An 11785-nucleotide genomic window follows, 5' to 3' on the forward strand; every position below is an offset into this window, starting at 1 on the left:
CACTAACTTCATGTAGGAACACCGTTACTTTGTCTCCTAACTCATTTTCCTAACAAGACAACCTCAATGATAAGACGCACACTGTTTTCCATGCATTTCTTGCTAAAAGAGCTAAGATCGTGATTATCTCTGTTGCTGAATGAGCTAGGGGGCTAATTACACTCCAATCTAAAAGAGACACACTAACTTAATGTAGAAACACCGTTATTTTGTCTCCTAACTCATTTTCCTAATAAGGCAACCTCAATGATAAGAGGAACACTGTTTTCCATGCATTTCTTGCTAAAAGAGCTAAGATCGTGATTATCTCTGTTGCAGAATGAGCTAGGGGGCTATTCAACTCCGATCTAAAAGAGACACACTAACTTAATGTAGAAACACCGGTATTTTGTCTCCTAACTCATTTTCCTAACAAGACAACCTCAATGATAAGACGCACACTGTTTTCCATGCATTACTTGCTAAAAGAGCTAAGATCGTGATTATCTCTGTTGCTGAATGAGCTAGGGGGCTATTCAACTCCGATCTAAAAGAGACACACTAACTTAATGTAGAAACACCGTTATTTTGTCTCCTAACTCATTTTCCTAACAAGACAACCTCAATGATAAGACGAACACTGTTTTCCATGCATTTCTTGCTAAAAGAGCTAAGATCGTGATTATCTCTGTTGCTGAATGAGCTAGGGGGCTAATTCAACTCCGATCTAAAAGAGACACACTAACTTAATGTAGAAACACCGTTATTTTGTCTCCTAACTCATTTTCCTAACAAGACAACCTCAATGATAAGACGCACACTGTTTTCCATGCATTTCTTGCTAAAAGAGCTAAGATCGTGATTATCTCTGTTGCTGAATGAGCTAGGGGGCTAATTCAAATCCGATCTAAAAGAGACACACTAACTTAATGTAGAAACACCGTTATTTTGTCTCCTAACTCATTTTCCTAACAAGACAACCTCAATGATAAGACGCACACTGTTTTCCATGCATTTCTTGCTAAAAGAGCTAAGATCGTGATTATCTCTGTTGCTGAATGAGCTAGGAGGCTATTCAACTCTAATCTAAGAGAGACTCACTAACTTCATGTAGGAACACCGTTACTTTGTCTCCTAACTCATTTTCCTAACAAGACAACCTCAATGATAAGACGCACACTGTTTTCCATGCATTTCTTGCTAAAAGAGCTAAGATCGTGATTATCTCTGTTGCTGAATGAGCTAGGGGGCTAATTCAACTCCAATCTAAAAGAGACACACTAACTTAATGTAGAAACACCGGTATTTTGTCTCCTAACTCATTTTCCTAACAAGACAACCTCAATGATAAGACGCACACTGTTTTCCATGCATTTCTTGCTAAAAGAGCTAAGATCGTGATTATCTCTGTTGCAGAATGAGCTAGGGGGCTAATTCAACTCCAATCTGAAAGAGACACACTAACTTAATGTAGAAACACCGGTATTTTGTCTCCTAACTCATTTTCCTAACAAGACAACCTCAATGATAAGACGCACACTGTTTTCCATGCATTTCTTGCTAAAAGAGCTAAGATCGTGATTATCTCTGTTGCAGAATGAGCTAGGGGGCTATTCAACTCCGATCTAAAAGAGACACACTAACTTAATGTAGAAACACCGGTATTTTGTCTCCTAACTCATTTTCCTAACAAGACAACCTCAATGATAAGATGCACACTGTTTTCCATGCATTTCTTGCTAAAAGAGCTAAGATCGTGATTATCTCTGTTGCTGAATGAGCTAGGGGGCTAATTCAACTCCAATCTGAAAGAGACACACTAACTTAATGTAGAAACACCGGTATTTTGTCTCCTAACTCATTTTCCTAACAAGACAACCTCAATGATAAGACGCACACTGTTTTCCATGCATTTCTTGCTAAAAGAGCTAAGATCGTGATTATCTCTGTTGCAGAATGAGCTAGGGGGCTATTCAACTCCGATCTAAAAGAGACACACTAACTTAATGTAGAAACACCGGTATTTTGTCTCCTAACTCATTTTCCTAACAAGACAACCTCAATGATAAGACGCACACTGTTTTCCATGCATTTCTTGCTAAAAGAGCTAAGATCGTGATTATCTCTGTTGCTGAATGAGCTAGGGGGCTAAATCAACTCCGATCTAAAAGAGACACACTAACTTAATGTAGAAACACCGTTATTTTGTCTCCTAACTCATTTTCCTAACAAGACAACCTCAATGATAAGACGCACACTGTTTTCCATGCATTTCTTGCTAAAAGAGCTAAGATCGTGATTATCTCTGTTGCTGAATGAGCTAGGGGGCTAAATCAACTCCGATCTAAAAGAGACACACTAACTTAATGTAGAAACACCGGTATTTTGTCTCCTAACTCATTTTCCTAACAAGACAACCTCAATGATAAGACGCACACTGTTTTCCATGCATTTCTTGCTAAAAGAGCTAAGATCGTGATTATCTCTGTTGCAGAATGAGCTAGGGGGCTAATTCAACTCCAATCTGAAAGAGACACACTAACTTAATGTAGAAACACCGGTATTTTGTCTCCTAACTCATTTTCCTAACAAGACAACCTCAATGATAAGACGCACACTGTTTTCCATGCATTACTTGCTAAAAGAGCTAAGATCGTGATTATCTCTGTTGTTGAATGAGCTAGGGGGCTATTCAACTCCGATCTAAAAGAGACACACTAACTTAATGTAGAAACACCGTTATTTTGTCTCCTAACTCATTTTCCTAACAAGACAACCTCAATGATAAGACGAACACTGTTTTCCATGCATTTCTTGCTAAAAGAGCTAAGATCGTGATTATCTCTGTTGCTGAATGAGCTAGGGGGCTAATTCAACTCCGATCTAAAAGAGACACACTAACTTAATGTAGAAACACCGTTATTTTGTCTCCTAACTCATTTTCCTAACAAGACAACCTCAATGATAAGACGCACACTGTTTTCCATGCATTTCTTGCTAAAAGAGCTAAGATCGTGATTATCTCTGTTGCTGAATGAGCTAGGGGGCTAATTCAAATCCGATCTAAAAGAGACACACTAACTTAATGTAGAAACACCGTTATTTTGTCTCCTAACTCATTTTCCTAACAAGACAACCTCAATGATAAGACGCACACTGTTATCCATGCATTTCTTGCTAAAAGAGCTAAGATCGTGATTATCTCTGTTGCTGAATGAGCTAGGAGGCTATTCAACTCTAATCTAAGAGAGACTCACTAACTTCATGTAGGAACACCGTTACTTTGTCTCCTAACTCATTTTCCTAACAAGACAACCTCAATGATAAGACGCACACTGTTTTCCATGCATTTCTTGCTAAAAGAGCTAAGATCGTGATTATCTCTGTTGCTGAATGAGCTAGGGGGCTAATTCAACTCCAATCTAAAAGAGACACACTAACTTAATGTAGAAACACCGGTATTTTGTCTCCTAACTCATTTTCCTAACAAGACAACCTCAATGATAAGACGCACACTGTTTTCCATGCATTTCTTGCTAAAAGAGCTAAGATCGTGATTATCTCTGTTGCTGAATGAGCTAGGGGGCTAATTCAACTCCAATCTGAAAGAGACACACTAACTTAATGTAGAAACACCGGTATTTTGTCTCCTAACTCATTTTCCTAACAAGACAACCTCAATGATAAGACGCACACTGTTTTCCATGCATTTCTTGCTAAAAGAGCTAAGATCGTGATTATCTCTGTTGCAGAATGAGCTAGGGGGCTATTCAACTCCGATCTAAAAGAGACACACTAACTTAATGTAGAAACACCGGTATTTTGTCTCCTAACTCATTTTCCTAACAAGACAACCTCAATGATAAGACGCACACTGTTTTCCATGCATTTCTTGCTAAAAGAGCTAAGATCGTGATTATCTCTGTTGCTGAATGAGCTAGGGGGCTAAATCAACTCCGATCTAAAAGAGACACACTAACTTAATGTAGAAACACCGTTATTTTGTCTCCTAACTCATTTTCCTAACAAGACAACCTCAATGATAAGACGCACACTGTTTTCCATGCATTTCTTGCTAAAAGAGCTAAGATCGTGATTATCTCTGTTGCTGAATGAGCTAGGGGGCTAAATCAACTCCGATCTAAAAGAGACACACTAACTTAATGTAGAAACACCGGTATTTTGTCTCCTAACTCATTTTCCTAACAAGACAACCTCAATGATAAGACGCACACTGTTTTCCATGCATTACTTGCTAAAAGAGCTAAGATCGTGATTATCTCTGTTGCTGAATGAGCTAGGGGGCTAAATCAACTCCGATCTAAAAGAGACACACTAACTTAATGTAGAAACACCGTTATTTTGTCTCCTAACTCATTTTCCTAACAAGACAACCTCAATGATAAGACGCACACTGTTTTCCATGCATTTCTTGCTAAAAGAGCTAAGATAGTGATTATCTTTATTGCTGAATGAGCCAGGGGGCTATTCAACTCCGATCTAAAAGAGACACACTAACTTAATGTAGAAACACCTTTATTGTGTCTCCTAACTCATTTTCCTAACAAGACAACCTCAATGATAAGACGAACACTGTTTTCCATGCATTTCTTGCTAAAAGAGCTAAGATCAAGATTATCTTTATTGCTGAATGAGCTAGTTGGCTATTCAACTCTGATTTAAAAGAAACACGCTAACTTTATGTAGAAACACCGTTATTTTGTCTTCTAACTCATTTTCCTAACACGACAACCTCAATGATAAGACGCACACTGTTTTCCATGCATTTCTTGCTAAAAGGGCTAAGATCGTGATTATCTCTGTTGCTGAATGAGCTAGGGGGCTAATTCAAATCCGATCTAAAAGAGACACACTAACTTAATGTAGAAACACCGTTATTTTGTCTCCTAACTCATTTTCCTAACAAGACAACCTCAATGATAAGACGCACACTGTTTTCCATGCATTTCTTGCTAAAAGAGCTAAGATCGTGATTATCTCTGTTGCTGAATGAGCTAGGAGGCTATTCAACTCTAATCTAAGAGAGACTCACTAACTTCATGTAGGAACACCGTTACTTTGTCTCCTAACTTATTTTCCTAACAAGACAACCTCAATGATAAGACGCACACTGTTTTCCATGCATTTCTTGCTAAAAGAGCTAAGATCGTGATTATCTCTGTTGCTGAATGAGCTAGGGGGCTAATTACACTCCAATCTAAAAGAGACACACTAACTTAATGTAGAAACACCGTTATTTTGTCTCCTAACTCATTTTCCTAATAAGGCAACCTCAATGATAAGAGGAACACTGTTTTCCATGCATTTCTTGCTAAAAGAGCTAAGATCGTGATTATCTCTGTTGCAGAATGAGCTAGGGGGCTATTCAACTCCGATCTAAAAGAGACACACTAACTTAATGTAGAAACACCGGTATTTTGTCTCCTAACTCATTTTCCTAACAAGACAACCTCAATGATAAGACGCACACTGTTTTCCATGCATTTCTTGCTAAAAGAGCTAAGATCGTGATTATCTCTGTTGCAGAATGAGCTAGGGGGCTATTCAACTCCGATCTAAAAGAGACACACTAACTTAATGTAGAAACACCGTTATTTTGTCTCCTAACTCATTTTCCTAACAAGACAACCTCAATGATAAGACGCACACTGTTTTCCATGCATTACTTGCTAAAAGAGCTAAGATCGTGATTATCTCTGTTGCTGAATGAGCTAGGGGGCTATTCAACTCCGATCTAAAAGAGACACACTAACTTAATGTAGAAACACCGTTATTTTGTCTCCTAACTCATTTTCCTAACAAGACAACCTCAATGATAAGACGAACACTGTTTTCCATGCATTTCTTGCTAAAAGAGCTAAGATCGTGATTATCTCTGTTGCTGAATGAGCTAGGGGGCTAATTCAACTCCGATCTAAAAGAGACACACTAACTTAATGTAGAAACACCGTTATTTTGTCTCCTAACTCATTTTCCTAACAAGACAACCTCAATGATAAGACGCACACTGTTTTCCATGCATTTCTTGCTAAAAGAGCTAAGATCGTGATTATCTCTGTTGCTGAATGAGCTAGGGGGCTAATTCAAATCCGATCTAAAAGAGACACACTAACTTAATGTAGAAACACCGTTATTTTGTCTCCTAACTCATTTTCCTAACAAGACAACCTCAATGATAAGACGCACACTGTTATCCATGCATTTCTTGCTAAAAGAGCTAAGATCGTGATTATCTCTGTTGCTGAATGAGCTAGGAGGCTATTCAACTCTAATCTAAGAGAGACTCACTAACTTCATGTAGGAACACCGTTACTTTGTCTCCTAACTCATTTTCCTAACAAGACAACCTCAATGATAAGACGCACACTGTTTTCCATGCATTTCTTGCTAAAAGAGCTAAGATCGTGATTATCTCTGTTGCTGAATGAGCTAGGGGGCTAATTCAACTCCAATCTAAAAGAGACACACTAACTTAATGTAGAAACACCGGTATTTTGTCTCCTAACTCATTTTCCTAACAAGACAACCTCAATGATAAGACGCACACTGTTTTCCATGCATTTCTTGCTAAAAGAGCTAAGATCGTGATTATCTCTGTTGCAGAATGAGCTAGGGGGCTAATTCAACTCCAATCTGAAAGAGACACACTAACTTAATGTAGAAACACCGGTATTTTGTCTCCTAACTCATTTTCCTAACAAGACAACCTCAATGATAAGACGCACACTGTTTTCCATGCATTTCTTGCTAAAAGAGCTAAGATCGTGATTATCTCTGTTGCAGAATGAGCTAGGGGGCTATTCAACTCCGATCTAAAAGAGACACACTAACTTAATGTAGAAACACCGGTATTTTGTCTCCTAACTCATTTTCCTAACAAGACAACCTCAATGATAAGACGCACACTGTTTTCCATGCATTTCTTGCTAAAAGAGCTAAGATCGTGATTATCTCTGTTGCTGAATGAGCTAGGGGGCTAAATCAACTCCGATCTAAAAGAGACACACTAACTTAATGTAGAAACACCGTTATTTTGTCTCCTAACTCATTTTCCTAACAAGACAACCTCAATGATAAGACGCACACTGTTTTCCATGCATTTCTTGCTAAAAGAGCTAAGATCGTGATTATCTCTGTTGCTGAATGAGCTAGGGGGCTAAATCAACTCCGATCTAAAAGAGACACACTAACTTAATGTAGAAACACCGGTATTTTGTCTCCTAACTCATTTTCCTAACAAGACAACCTCAATGATAAGACGCACACTGTTTTCCATGCATTTCTTGCTAAAAGAGCTAAGATCGTGATTATCTCTGTTGCAGAATGAGCTAGGGGGCTAATTCAACTCCAATCTGAAAGAGACACACTAACTTAATGTAGAAACACCGGTATTTTGTCTCCTAACTCATTTTCCTAACAAGACAACCTCAATGATAAGACGCACACTGTTTTCCATGCATTACTTGCTAAAAGAGCTAAGATCGTGATTATCTCTGTTGCTGAATGAGCTAGGGGGCTATTCAACTCCGATCTAAAAGAGACACACTAACTTAATGTAGAAACACCGTTATTTTGTCTCCTAACTCATTTTCCTAACAAGACAACCTCAATGATAAGACGAACACTGTTTTCCATGCATTTCTTGCTAAAAGAGCTAAGATCGTGATTATCTCTGTTGCTGAATGAGCTAGGGGGCTAATTCAACTCCGATCTAAAAGAGACACACTAACTTAATGTAGAAACACCGTTATTTTGTCTCCTAACTCATTTTCCTAACAAGACAACCTCAATGATAAGACGCACACTGTTTTCCATGCATTTCTTGCTAAAAGAGCTAAGATCGTGATTATCTCTGTTGCTGAATGAGCTAGGGGGCTAATTCAAATCCGATCTAAAAGAGACACACTAACTTAATGTAGAAACACCGTTATTTTGTCTCCTAACTCATTTTCCTAACAAGACAACCTCAATGATAAGACGCACACTGTTTTCCATGCATTTCTTGCTAAAAGAGCTAAGATCGTGATTATCTCTGTTGCTGAATGAGCTAGGGGGCTATTCAACTCCGATCTAAAAGAGACACACTAACTTAATGTAGAAACACCGTTATTTTGTCTCCTAACTCATTTTCCTAACAAGACAACCTCAATGATAAGACGCACACTGTTTTCCATGCATTACTTGCTAAAAGAGCTAAGATCGTGATTATCTCTGTTGCTGAATGAGCTAGGGGGCTATTCAACTCCGATCTAAAAGAGACACACTAACTTAATGTAGAAACACCGGTATTTTGTCTCCTAACTCATTTTCCTAACAAGACAACCTCAATGATAAAACGAACACTGTTTTCCATGCATTTCTTGCTAAAAGAGCTAAGATCGTGATTATCTCTGTTGCTGAATGAGCTAGGGGGCTAATTAAACTCCGATCTAAAAGAGACACACTAACTTAATGTAGAAACACCGGTATTTTGTCTCCTAACTCATTTTCCTAACAAGACACCCTCAATGATAAGACGCACACTGTTTTCCATGCATTTCTTGCTAAAAGAGCTAAGATCGTGATTATCTCTGTTGCTGAATGAGCTAGGGGGCTAATTCAAATCCGATCTAAAAGAGACACACTAACTTAATGTAGAAACACCGTTATTTTGTCTCCTAACTCATTTTCCTAACAAGACAACCTCAATGATAAGACGCACACTGTTTTCCATGCATTTCTTGCTAAAAGAGCTAAGATCGTGATTATCTCTGTTGCTGAATGAGCTAGGAGGCTATTCAACTCTAATCTAAGAGAGACTCACTAACTTCATGTAGGAACACCGTTACTTTGTCTCCTAACTCATTTTCCTAACAAGACAACCTCAATGATAAGACGCACACTGTTTTCCATGCATTTCTTGCTAAAAGAGCTAAGATCGTGATTATCTCTGTTGCTGAATGAGCTAGGGGGCTAATTACACTCCAATCTAAAAGAGACACACTAACTTAATGTAGAAACACCGTTATTTTGTCTCCTAACTCATTTTCCTAATAAGGCAACCTCAATGATAAGAGGAACACTGTTTTCCATGCATTTCTTGCTAAAAGAGCTAAGATCGTGATTATCTCTGTTGCAGAATGAGCTAGGGGGCTATTCAACTCCGATCTAAAAGAGACACACTAACTTAATGTAGAAACACCGGTATTTTGTCTCCTAACTCATTTTCCTAACAAGACAACCTCAATGATAAGACGCACACTGTTTTCCATGCATTTCTTGCTAAAAGAGCTAAGATCGTTATTATCTCTGTTGCAGAATGAGCTAGGGGGCTATTCAACTCCGATCTAAAAGAGACACACTAACTTAATGTAGAAACACCGTTATTTTGTCTCCTAACTCATTTTCCTAACAAGACAACCTCAATGATAAGACGCACACTGTTTTCCATGCATTTCTTGCTAAAAGAGCTAAGATCGTGATTATCTCTGTTGCAGAATGAGCTAGGGGGCTATTCAACTCCGATCTAAAAGAGACACACTAACTTAATGTAGAAACACCGGTATTTTGTCTCCTAACTCATTTTCCTAACAAGACAACCTCAATGATAAGACGCACACTGTTTTCCATGCATTTCTGGCTAAAAGAGCTAAGATCGTGATTATCTCTGTTGCTGAATGAGCTAGGGGGCTAAATCAACTCCGATCTAAAAGAGACACACTAACTTAATGTAGAAACACCGTTATTTTGTCTCCTAACTCATTTTCCTAACAAGACAACCTCAATGATAAGACGCACACTGTTTTCCATGCATTTCTTGCTAAAAAAGCTAAGATAGTGATTATCTTTATTGCTGAATGAGCCAGGGGGCTATTCAACTCCGATCTAAAAGAGACACACTAGCTTAATGTAGAAACACCGTTATTGTGTCTCCTAACTCATTTTCCTAACAAGACAACCTCAATGATAAGACGAACACTGTTTTCCATGCATTTCTTGCTAAAAGAGCTAAGATCATGATTATCTTTATTGCTGAATGAGCTAGGTGGCTATTCAACTCCGATTTAAAAGAAACACGCTAACTTTATGTAGAAACACCGTTATTTTGTCTTCTAACTCATTTTCCTAACACGACAACCTCAATGATAAGACGCACACTGTTTTCCATGCATTTCTTGCTAAAAGAGCTAAGATCGTGATTATCTCTGTTGCTGAATGAGCTAGGGGGCTATTCAACTCCGATCTAAAAGAGACACACTAACTTAATGTAGAAACACCGTTATTTTGTCTCCTAACTCATTTTCCTAACAAGACAACCTCAATGATAAGACGCACACTGTTTTCCATGCATTTCTTGCTAAAAGAGCTAAGATCGTGATTATCTCTGTTGCTGAATGAGCTAGGGGGCTATTCAACTCCGATCTAAAAGAGACACACTAACTTAATGTAGAAACACCGTTATTTTGTCTCCTAACTCATTTTCCTAACAAGACAACCTCAATGATAAAACGAACACTGTTTTCCATGCATTTCTTGCTAAAAGAGCTAAGATCGTGATTATCTCTGTTGCTGAATGAGCTAGGGGGCTAATTCAACTCCGATCTAAAAGAGACACACTAACTTAATGTAGAAACACCGGTATTTTGTCTCCTAACTCATTTTCCTAACAAGACAACCTCAATGATAAGACGCACACTGTTTTCCATGCATTTCTTGCTAAAAGAGCTAAGATCGTGATTATCTCTGTTGCTGAATGAGCTAGGGGGCTAATTCAAATCCGATCTAAAAGAGACACACTAACTTAATGTAGAAACACCGTTATTTTGTCTCCTAACTCATTTTCCTAACAAGACAACCTCAATGATAAGACGCACACTGTTTTCCATGCATTTCTTGCTAAAAGAGCTAAGATCGTGATTATCTCTGTTGCTGAATGAGCTAGGAGGCTATTCAACTCTAATCTAAGAGAGACTCACTAACTTCATGTAGGAACACCGTTACTTTGTCTCCTAACTCATTTTCCTAACAAGACAACCTCAATGATAAGACGCACACTGTTTTCCATGCATTTCTTGCTAAAAGAGCTAAGATCGTGATTATCTCTGTTGCTGAATGAGCTAGGGGGCTAATTACACTCCAATCTAAAAGAGACACACTAACTTAATGTAGAAACACCGTTATTTTGTCTCCTAACTCATTTTCCTAATAAGGCAACCTCAATGATAAGAGGAACACTGTTTTCCATGCATTTCTTGCTAAAAGAGCTAAGATCGTGATTATCTCTGTTGCAGAATGAGCTAGGGGGCTATTCAACTCCGATCTAAAAGAGACACACTAACTTAATGTAGAAACACCGGTATTTTGTCTCCTAACTCATTTTCCTAACAAGACAACCTCAATGATAAGACGCACACTGTTTTCCATGCATTACTTGCTAAAAGAGCTAAGATCGTGATTATCTCTGTTGCTGAATGAGCTAGGGGGCTATTCAACTCCGATCTAAAAGAGACACACTAACTTAATGTAGAAACACCGTTATTTTGTCTCCTAACTCATTTTCCTAACAAGACAACCTCAATGATAAGACGAACACTGTTTTCCATGCATTTCTTGCTAAAAGAGCTAAGATCGTGATTATCTCTGTTGCTGAATGAGCTAGGGGGCTAATTCAACTCCGATCTAAAAGAGACACACTAACTTAATGTAGAAACACCGTTATTTTGTCTCCTAACTCATTTTCCTAACAAGACAACCTCAATGATAAGACGCACACTGTTTTCCATGCATTTCTTGCTAAAAGAGCTAA

The sequence above is a fragment of the Engystomops pustulosus genome, chromosome 9, assembly GCF_040894005.1.
Source record: "Engystomops pustulosus chromosome 9, aEngPut4.maternal, whole genome shotgun sequence".
NCBI lineage: Eukaryota > Metazoa > Chordata > Amphibia > Anura > Leptodactylidae > Engystomops > Engystomops pustulosus.